This window comes from Macaca mulatta, chromosome 15, assembly GCF_049350105.2.
Source record: "Macaca mulatta isolate MMU2019108-1 chromosome 15, T2T-MMU8v2.0, whole genome shotgun sequence".
Lineage (NCBI taxonomy): Eukaryota > Metazoa > Chordata > Mammalia > Primates > Cercopithecidae > Macaca > Macaca mulatta.
Window position 1 is genome coordinate 25,812,302 of NC_133420.1, and position 11,026 is coordinate 25,823,327.

The following is an 11,026-nucleotide window of genomic DNA, read 5'->3' on the forward strand; positions in this document are numbered from 1 at the left end:
TCTCCTGAATACAGCAGACTGATGGGTCTTGACTCTTTATCCAGTTTTCCATTCTGTGTCTTTTAATTGGAGCATTTAGTCCATTTACATTTAAGGTTAAGATTGTTATGTGTGAACTTGATCCTGCCATTATGATATTAACTGGTTATTTTGCTCGTTAGTTGATGCAGTTTCTTCCTAGCCTCGATGGTCTTTACATTTTGGCATGTTTTTGCAATGGCTGGTACCGATTGTTCCTTTCCATGTTGAGTGCTTCCTTCAGGGTCTCTTGTAAGGCAGGCCTAGTGGTGACAAAATCTCTAAGCATTTGCTTATCTGTAAAGGATTTTATTTCTCCTTCACTTATGAAACTTAGTTTGGCTGGATATGAAATTCTGGGTTTAAAATTCTTTTCTTTAAGAATGTTGAATATTGGCCCCCACTCTCTTCTGGCTTGGAGAGTTTCTGCCGAGAGATCTGCTGTTAGTCTGATGGGCTTCCCTTTGTGGATAACCCGACCTTTCTCTCTGGCTGCCCTTAAGATTTTTTCCTTCATTTCAACTTTGGTGAATCTGGCAATTATGTGTCTTGGGGTTGCTCTTCTCGAGGAGTATCTTTGTGGCGTTCTCTGTATTTCCTGATTTGAATGTTGAACTGCCCTACTAGGTTGGGGAAGTTCTCCTGGATGATATCCTGAAGAGTGTTTTCCAACTTGGTTCCATTTTCCCCCTCACTTTCAGGCACCCCAATCAGATGTAGATTTGGTCTTTTTACATAATCCCATACTTCTTGCAGGTTTGTTCATTTCTTTTTCTTCTTTTTTCTTTTGGTTTGTCTTCTCTCTTCATTTCATTCATTTGATCCTCAATCGCTGATACTCTTTCTTCCAGTTGATCGAGTCGGTTACTGAAGCTTGTGCATTTGCCACGTATTTCTTGTGTCATGGTTTTCATGTCTTTCATTTCGTTTATGACCTTCTCTGCATTAATTCCTCTAGCCATCAATTCTTCCACTTTTTTTTCAAGATTTTTAGTTTCTTTGCACTGGGTACGTAATTCCTCCTTTAGCTCTGAGAATTTTGATGGACTGGAGCCTTCTTCTCTCATCTCGTCAAAGTCATTCTTGTCCAGCTTTGATCCGTTGCTGGCGATGAGCTGCACTCCTTTGCCGGGGGAGATGTGCTCTTATTTTTAGAATTTCCAGCTTTTCTGCCCTGCTTTTTCCCCATCTTTGTGGTTTTATCTGCCTCTGGTCTTTGATGATGGTGATGTACTGATGGGGTTTTGGTGTAGGTGTCCTTCCTGTTTGATAGTTTTCCTTCTAACAGTCAGGACCCTCAGCTGTAGGTCTGTTGGATAGTGCTTGAGGTCCACTCCAGACCCCTGTTTGCCTGGGTGTCAGCAGCAGAGGCTGCAGAAGATAGAATATTTCTGAACAGCGAGTGTACCTGTCTGATTCTTGCTTTGGAAGCTTCCTCTCAGGGGTATACTCCACCCTGTGAGGTGTGGGGTGTCAGACTGCCCTTAGTGGGGGGTGTCTCCCAGTTAGGCTACTCAGGGGTCAGGGACCCACTTGAGCAGGGAGTCTGTCCCTTCTCAGATCTCAACCTCCATGTTGGGAGATCCGCTGCTCTCTTCAAAGCTGTCAGACAGAGTCGTTTGCGTCTGCAGAGGTTTCTGCTGTTTTTGTTATTGCTTACTGTGCCCTGTCCCCAGAGGTGGAGTCTACAGAGACAGGCAGGTTTCCTTGAGCTGCTGTGAGCTCCACACAGTTCGAGCTTCCCAGCAGCTTTGTTTACCTACTTAAGCCTCAGCAATGGCAGGCGCCCCTCCCCCAGCCTCGCTGCTGCCTTGCGGCGATATAGCAGACTGCTGTGCTAGCAATGAGGGTGGCTCCGTGGGCATGGGACCCTCCCGGCCAGGTGTGGGATATGATCTCCTGGTGTGCCTGTTTGCTTAAAGCGTAATATTGGGGTGGGAGTTACCCGATTTTCCAGGTGTTGTGTGTCTCAGTTCCCCTGGCTAGGAAAAGGGATTCCCTTCCCCCTTGCCCTTCCCAGGTGAGGCGATGCCTCGCCCTGCTTCAGCTCTCGCTGGTCAGGCTGCAGCAGCTGACCAGCACCGATCGTCCGGCACTCCCCAGTGAGATGAACCCAGTACCTCAGTTGAAAATGCAGAAATCACCGCTCTTCTGTGTCGCTCGCGCTGGGAGTTGGAGACTGGAGCTGTTCCTATTCAGCCATCTTGCTCCGCCTCTTTCCGGTTTTTATCTGCTTATATTTCCATTTTTGCCATAGGCTTCAAAGCAATCCAAAATATCACTTCTCAGATTCCACAAAAACAGTGCTATCCAACTGCTCCAGGAAAGGGTGGTGAAACTCTGTGAAATGAATTCACACATCACAGAGCTGTTTTTCAGAAATCTTCTTTCTTGAATTTATCTGATGATATTTCAGACCTCAATGCGCTCCCGTATACCTCATTGCAGAATCTGCGACAATATTGTTTGGAAACTTCTCAAGGAAAAGAGTGCTATAGCTCTGTGAGACGAATTAACAGATCCGAAAGCAGTTTCTCAGAAGGCTCCCTCCATTATTTATCTATAGATATTTAATTTTTCGCCGTAGGAGTCAATGACCTCAGAATATCCCATGACAGTTTCCATCAAAACAGTGTTAGCAAACTGCTCAATGTAACAAAAGGTGCATCTCTGTTAGATGAATACACTTATCACAAAGCATTGTCTCATAAAACTTTTTCTAGTTTTATCTGAGGATATTTGCTTTGTTACCATAGACTTAAAAGCAATCCAAAATATCCCTTCTCAGATTGAACAAATTGAGTTATATCAAACTGCTCCTTGAAAGGGCAGTGTAACTTTGTGTGATGAATTCACACATCACAAAGTAGTTTCTCAAAAGCTTCCTTCTTACTTTTATCCAAGGATATTTCTTTTTAAAAAAATGCGCTCCCATATATCTCATGGCAGATTCTGTGAAAACAGTGTTAGCAGACCTCTCAATGAAAGCAATGGTGTGACTCTCTGAGATGAACTCCCATACCACAAAGCAGTTCCTGAGAAGGCTTCCCTCCATTTTTTACCCGAGGATATTTCATTTCTCACCATAGGATTCTATGGTAACCAAGATATCACAGTGCCAGCAAACTCCTCCGTGAAAGAGTGGTGTAACTCTGTTAGATGAATTCACAAAGTAGTTTCTCCGAAAGCCTCTTTCTAGTTTTTATCTGAGGATACTTCCTTTGTCACCATAGGTTTCAAAATGATCTAAAATATCAGTTCTCAGATTCCACAAAAACAGTGCTAGCCAACAGATTCAGGAAAGATTGATGTATCTCTGTGAGATGAATTCATAAAACAATAAAGCAGTTTCTCAGAAAGCTTCTTTCTGATTTTTATCTGAGGGTATTTCCTTTGTCAACATAGGCCTCAAGGCAAACAAAAATATACCTTCTCAGATTCCACAAAATCAGTGCTAGCAAATGGCTCCATGAAACAGTAGTGTAACTCTGTGAGATGAATTCACATATCACAAAGCGGTTTCTCAGAAAGATTCTTTCTTGTTTTTATCTGAGTATATTTCAGGCCTCAGTGTGCTCCCCTATATCTCATTGCAGATTCTATGAAAACAGTGTTAGCAAACTTCTCAATGAAAGCAGTGGTGTAACTCTGTGAGATGAATTCACACACCACAGAGCAGTTTCTGAGAAGGCTTCTGTTGAGTTTTTATCTGAGGATATTTCATTTCTCACCATATGATTCTATGCTATCCAAAATATCACTTCTCTGATTCCAAAAACACAGTGCTAGTAAACTCCTACATGAAAGCGTGTTGTAGCTCTGTGAGATGAATTCACGCATCATAAAGTACTTTCTCAGAAAGCTTCCTTCTAGATTTTTCCTGAGAACATTTCCTTCGTCACCATAGGCTTCTAAGCAATCCAAAATATCACTTCTCATATTCCACAAAAATAATGCTAGCCAACGGCTCCATGAAGGAGTGGTTCAATTCTGTGTGAGGAATTCACAAATCACAAAGCAGTTTCTCAGAAAGATTCTTTCTGATTTTTATCTGAGGATATTTCTTTTGTCTCTATAGGCTTCAGAGTGATAAAAAAAAATTCCTTCTCAGATTCCACAAAAACAGTGCTAGCAAATGGATCCAGTAAAGAGTTGTGTAACACTGTTAGATGAATTCACACATCACAAAGCAGTTTCTTAGAAAACGTCTTTCCTGCTTTTATGTGAGAATATTTCAGGCCTCAGTGTGCTCCCATATATCTCATTGCAGATTTTGCAAAAAGAGTGTTGCAAACTTCTCAATGAAAGCGGTGTTGTACCTCTGTGAGATTAATTCACACACCACAAAGCAGTTTCTGAGAAGGCTTCTCTCCAGTTTTTATCTGAGGATATTTCAATTTTCACCATGGGATTCAGTACTTTCCAAGATATCACTTCTTTGATTCTTCAGAAAGAGTGCTGGCAAACTCCTCCATGAAAGAGTGGTGTAAATTTTTGAGATGAATTCACATGTCACAAACCAGTTTCTCAGATTGTTTCTTTCTGGTTTTTGTCTGAGGATATTTTCTTTGTTATCATAGCGTTCAAAATGATCTATAATATCCCTTCTCAGATTCCACAAAAACACTGCTAGCAAACGGCTCCATGAAAGAGTTGTGTAACACAGTGAGATGAATTCACACATCGCAAAGCAGTTTCTCAGAAAACTTCTTTCTGGTTTTTATCTGAGGATATTTCCTTTGTCACCATAGGCTTCAAAGCAATCCAAAATATCCCTTCTCAGATTCCACAAAAACAGTGCTAACAAATGGATCCATTAAACAGTAGTGTAACTCTGTGCGATGAATTCACACATCATAAAGCAGTTTCTCAGAAAGCTTCTTTCTAGTTTTTATCTCAGGATATTTCAGGCCTCAATATCTCTCTGAGATAAATTCATACACCACAAAGCAGTTTCTGAGGAGGCTTCTCTCCAGTTTTTATCTAAGGATACTTCATTTCTCACCATACAATTCTATGCTATCCAAGATATCACCCCTGAGATTCCACAAAAACAGTGCTAGCAAACTCCTTTGTGAAAGACTGGTGTAATTCTGTGAGATGAATTCACACGTCAGAAAGCAGGTTCTCAGAAGCCTTCTTTCTGATTTTTCTCTGAGAATATTTCCATTGTCATAATAAGCTTCCATGTGCTGTGAAATATCTCTTTACAGATTTCAAGAAAACAGTGTTAGCAGACTGTTCAATTTAAAGAACACTGGAACTCTGTGAGATATATTCCCACATCACAAAGCAGTTTCTCAGAAAGCTTTTTTTTGGTTTTGATCTGAGGATATCTCCTTTGTCACCATAGGGTTCAATGCACTCCCAAACATCCTATTGTATTTTTCAAGAAAACAGTGTTAGCAAACTGCTGTATGAAACTAACAGTGTAAACCTGTGAGATGAATTCACACATCACAAAGAAGTTTCTCAGAAAACTTCTTTCTAGTTTCTATCTGAGGACATTCCATTTTTCACTATAGGCCTCAAAGTGCTCCCAAATATCCCTTTGCAGATTCCACAAAAACAGTGTTAGCAAACTCTTTCATGAAAAGAAAGGTGTAACTCTGTGAGATGAATTCACACATCAAAAAGAACTTTCTCAGATAGCTTCTTTCCAGCTTTTATGTGAGGATATTTCCTTGTCACCATAGGTTTCAATGCATTCCAAAATATTCCTTCTCAGATTCCCCAAATCAGTGCAAGTAAAGTGATCCATGACAAGAATCATATAACTCTGTGAGACGAATTCGCACATCCAAAGCAGTTTCTCAGAAAGCTTCTTTTTGGTTTTTGTCTGAGGATATTTCCTTTGTCCCCGTAGGCTTCAGTGCGCTCCCAAATATCCTAACACAGATTCCATGAAAACAGTGTTAGCAGACTGCTCAGTGAAAGGAACGATGTAATTCTGTGACATGAATTAACCCATTATGAAGCAGTTTCTCAGAAAGCTTCTTCCTAGTTTTTATCTGAGGATATTTCCTTTGTCACCATAAGCTTCATTGTGTTAAGAAATATCCTATTGCAGATTACAAGAAAACACTGTGAGCAACCTGAATATGAAAGGAACAATGTAACCCTGTGAGATGCATTCACACATCACAATGCAGTTTCTCAGAAAGCTTCTTTCTAGTTTTTCTCTGAGGATATTTCCTTTTTCACCATAGACTTCAATGCATTCCCAAATATCACTTTGCAGATTCCACGAAAACAGTATTAGCAAACTGCTTCATGAAGAGAAAGGTGTAACACTGTGAGAAGAATTCACACATCACAAAGAAGTTTCTCAGAAAGTGCCTTTCTAGTTTTCATTTGAGGATATTTCGTTTGTCAGTGTAGGCTTCAATGCGATCCAAAATATCCCTTCACAGATTCCCCAAAAACACTGGTAACAAACTCCTCCATGAAAGGAAAGTGTAACTCTGTGAGATGAATTCACACATCAGATAGCAGTTTCTCAGAAATCTTCTTTCCAGTTTGTCTCTGAGGATATTTCCTTTGTCACCATAAGCTTCAATGCCCTATGAATTATCCCTTTGCGGATTCCAAGAAAACAGTGTTAGCAGAATGCTCAATAAAAAGAACTCTGTGACTCTGTGAAATGTATTCACACATCAGAAAGCAGTTTCTCAGAAGGTTTCTTTTTGGATTTTATCTGAGGATATTTCCTTTGTCCCCATATGATTCAATGCACTCCCAAATATCCAAAAACTGATTCCATGAAACAGTGTTAATACACTGATCAATGAAAAGAACGGTGTAACTCTAGGAGATGAATTAACCCATCACAAAACAGTTTCTCAGAAAGCTTCTTTCTAGTTTTTATCTGAGGATATTTTCTTTGACACCCTAAGCATCATTGTGCTAAGAAATATCCCATTGCAGATTCCAAGAAAACAGTGTTAGCAAAGTGATCAATGAAAAGAACAGTGTAACTCTGTGTGATGCATTCACACATCAGTATGCAGTTTCTCAGAAAGCTTCTGTCTAGTTTTTAACTGAGGATATTTTCTTTGACACCCTAAGCATCATTGTGCTAAGAAATATCCCATTGCAGATTCCAAGAAAACAGTGTTAGCAAAGTGATCAATGAAAAGAACAGTGTAACTCTGTGTGATGCATTCACACATCACTATGCAGTTTCTCAGAAAGCTTCTGTCTAGTTTTTAACTGAGGATATTTCCTTTTTCACCATAGACCTCAATGCACTAACAAATGTCCCTTTGCAGATAGCATGAATACAGTGTTAGCAAATGGCTTCATAAAGAGAAAGGTGGAACTCTGTGAGGTGAATTCACACATCACAAAGAAGTTTCTCAGGAAGCTTCTTTCTAGTTTTTATCTGAGGATATTTCCTTTGTCACCGTAAGCTTCATTGCACTAAGAAATATCCCATTGCAGATTCCAGGAAAACAGTGTTAGCAAACTGATCAATGAAAAGAACAGTGTAACTCTGTGAGATGCATTCACACATCACAATGCAGTTTCTCAGAAAGCATCTTTCTGTTTTTTTTTTCTGAGGATATTTCTTTTTTCACCTTAGACGTCAATGTACTCCGAAACATCTCCTTGCAGATTCCATGAAAACAATGGTAGCAAACTTCTTCATGAAGAAAAAGGTGAAATGCTGTGAGATGAACTCACATATCACAAAGAAGTTTCTCAGAAAGCTTCTTTCCAGTTTTTATCGGAGTATATTTCCTTGTCACCATGGGCTTCAATGCGTTCCAAAATATCCCTTTGTGGATTCCAAGGAAACAGTGTTGGCAGACTGCTCAATGAAAGAACACTCTAAATCTGTGAAATGTATTCACACATTACAAAGCAGTTTCTCAGAAGGTTTCTTTTTGGTTTTTATCTGAGGATATTTCCTTTGTCCCCATAGGCTTCAATGCACTCCCAAATATCCTAAAACAGATTCCATGAAACAGTGTTTTTATCTGAGAGTATTTCCTTTGTCACCATAAGCTTCATTGTGCTAAGAAATATCCTATTGCAGATTCATAGAAAACAGTTTTAGCAAATTGGTCAAAAAAAGTACAGTGTAACTCTGTGAGATGCAGTCACACATCACAATGCAGTTTCTCAGAAAGTTTCTTTCTAGTTTTTACCTGAGGATATTTCCTTTTTCACCTTAGGCCTCAAAGCACTCCCAAATATCACTTTGCAGATTCCAATGAAAACAGTGTTAGCAAACTGCTTCATGAAGAGAAAGCTGTAACTCTGTGAGATGAATTCACATGTCACAAAGAAATTTCTCAGAAAGCTTCTTTCCAGGTTTTATCTGAGGATATTTCCTTGTCACCATAGGCTTCAATGTGATCCAAAATATCCTTTCTCAGATAACCCAAAAACAGTGCTAATAAAGTGATCCATGAAAATAATCTGTAACTCTGGGAGATGAATTCACACATCCAAAGCAGTTTCTCAGAAAGCTTCTTTTTGGTTTTTATCTGAGGATATTTCCTTTGTCATCATAGGCTTCAATGCACTCCCAAATATCATAATGCCGATTCCACGAAAACAGTGTTAGCAGACTGCTCAATGAAAATAATGGTGTAACTCTGTGAGATGAATTAACCCATCACAAAGTAGTTTCTGAGAAAGCTTCTTTCTAGTTTTTATCTGAGCATATTTCGTTTGTCACCATAAGCTTCATTGCGTTAAGAAATATCCCATTGCAGAAAAATATCCCATTCCAAGAAAAGAGGTTGGCGAACTGCTCAGTTAAAGGAACACTGTAACTCTGTGAGATGCATTCTCACATAACAATGCAGTTTCTCAGAAAGCTTCTTTCTAGTTTTTATCAGAGAATATTTCCCTTTTCACCATAGACATCAATGCACTCCATATATCTCTTTGCAGATTCCACAAAAACAGTGTTAGCAAACTCTGCCATGAAGAGAAAGGTGTAATTCTGTGAGATGAGTTCACACATCACAAAGAACATTCTCAGAAAGCTTCTTTCTAGTTTTTATATGAGGATAATGCTTTGTCACCATAGACTTCAATGTGATCCAAAATATCTTTTTAGATTCCCCAAAAACAGTGCTACCAAACTGATCCATGAAAATAATCATGTAACTGTGTGACATGAATTAACAAATCACAAAGTGCTTTTGAAGAAAGCTTCTTTCTAGTTTTTATATGAGGGTATTTCCTTTTCTAACATAGGCTTCAATGTGCTCCCAAATATCCCTTCTCAGACACCACAAAAACAGTGATACCGAAGTGCTCCCTCAAGAGAAACATTTAGCTATATGAGATGAATGCACACATCATGAAGGAGTTTCTCTGAAAGTTTCTCTCCTGTTGTTACCTGAAGAAAGTTCTTTTTTTTACCTTAGGCCTCTATACGCTCCCAATTATCCCTCTGCACATTCCACAAAAACAGTGCTAACAAACTGCTCCATGAAAGGAATAATGTAACTCTGTTAGATAAATTGACTCATCACAAAGCAATTTCTCAGGAACCTTCTTTCTAGTTTTTATCTCAGGATATTTCCTTTTCCACCAGACTTCAATATGCTTCCAAATATCCCTTCTCAAACACCATAAAAACAGTGATACCGAAGTGCTCCCTCAATAGAAACATTTAGCTCTATGAGATGAATGCACACATCACAAAGAGTTTCTCAAGAAAACTTCTCTCCAGTTTTTACCTGAAGAATTTTCTTTTTTCACCTTAAGCCTCTATGCAATCTCAAATATCCCTCTGCAGATTCCACAAAAACAGTGCTAACAAACTACTACATGAAACGAAAGGTGGAACTCTCTGAGATGAGTTGACCCATCACAAAGCAGTTTCTCAGAAAGCTTCATTTCTAGTTCAAATCTGAGTATATTTCCTATTTCACCATAGACTTCACTGTGTTCCTAAATATCTCCTCTTGGATAGCGCAAAAACGGTAGTGCCAAACTGCTCATTCAACAAAGAGGTTAAACTCTATGAGGTGAATACACCTAATGAAACCATTTCTCAAAAAGCTTCTGTCTGGTTTTTATCTGAAGTTATTTCCTTTTTCACAGTAGGCTTCTGGGAGCTCCCGAATATACCTTTGTAGATTCCATAAAAACAAGGCTACCAAGCTGCTCCATAAAAGAATCATGTAACTCTGTGAGATGAAATCAAAAATCATTAGCAGTTTCTCAGAAAGCTTCCTTCTAGTTTTTATCTGAGGATATTTCCTTTGTTACCATTGACTTCAATGTGATCCAAAATAACCTTCCTCAGATTATCCAAAAATAGTGCTACCAAACTGATCCATGAAAAGAATCATGTAACTCATGTAACTCTGTGAGATGAATTTACAAATCACACAGCAGATTCTCAGAAAGCTTCTTTCTAGTTTTTATATGAGGATGTTTCCATTGTCACCATAAGCTTCAATGTGCTCCTAAATATCCCTTTGATGATTCCACGAAAACAGTGTTAGCACACTGATCAATGAAAAGAAGAATGTAAATCTTAGAAATGAATTCATACATCACATAGCAGTTTCTGAGACAGTTTCTTTCTAGTTTTTATCTGAGGATATTTCCTTTTTCACCATATTCCTCAATGCACTCCCAAATATCACTTTGCAGATCCAACGAAAACAGTGTTAGCAAACTGCCCCATGAAAAGAAAGGTGTAACTCTGGGAGATGAATTCACGCATCACAAACAAGTTTCTCAGGAAGCTTACTTTTAGTTTTTATCTGAGGATATTTCCTTTTTCACTATAGGAATCATTGTACTCCAAAATGTCCCAATCCAGACTCTGTGAGATAAATTGACACATCACAAAGAACTTTCTCAGAAAGCTTCTTTCTAGTTTTTATCTAAGGATGTTTCCTTTGTCACCATTGATTTCAATGTGATCCAAAATATCCTCCCTCAGATTCCCCAAAAACAGTGCTACCAAACTGATACATGAAAAAAATCGTGAAACTCTGTGAGATGAATTAACACATCACAAAGCAGT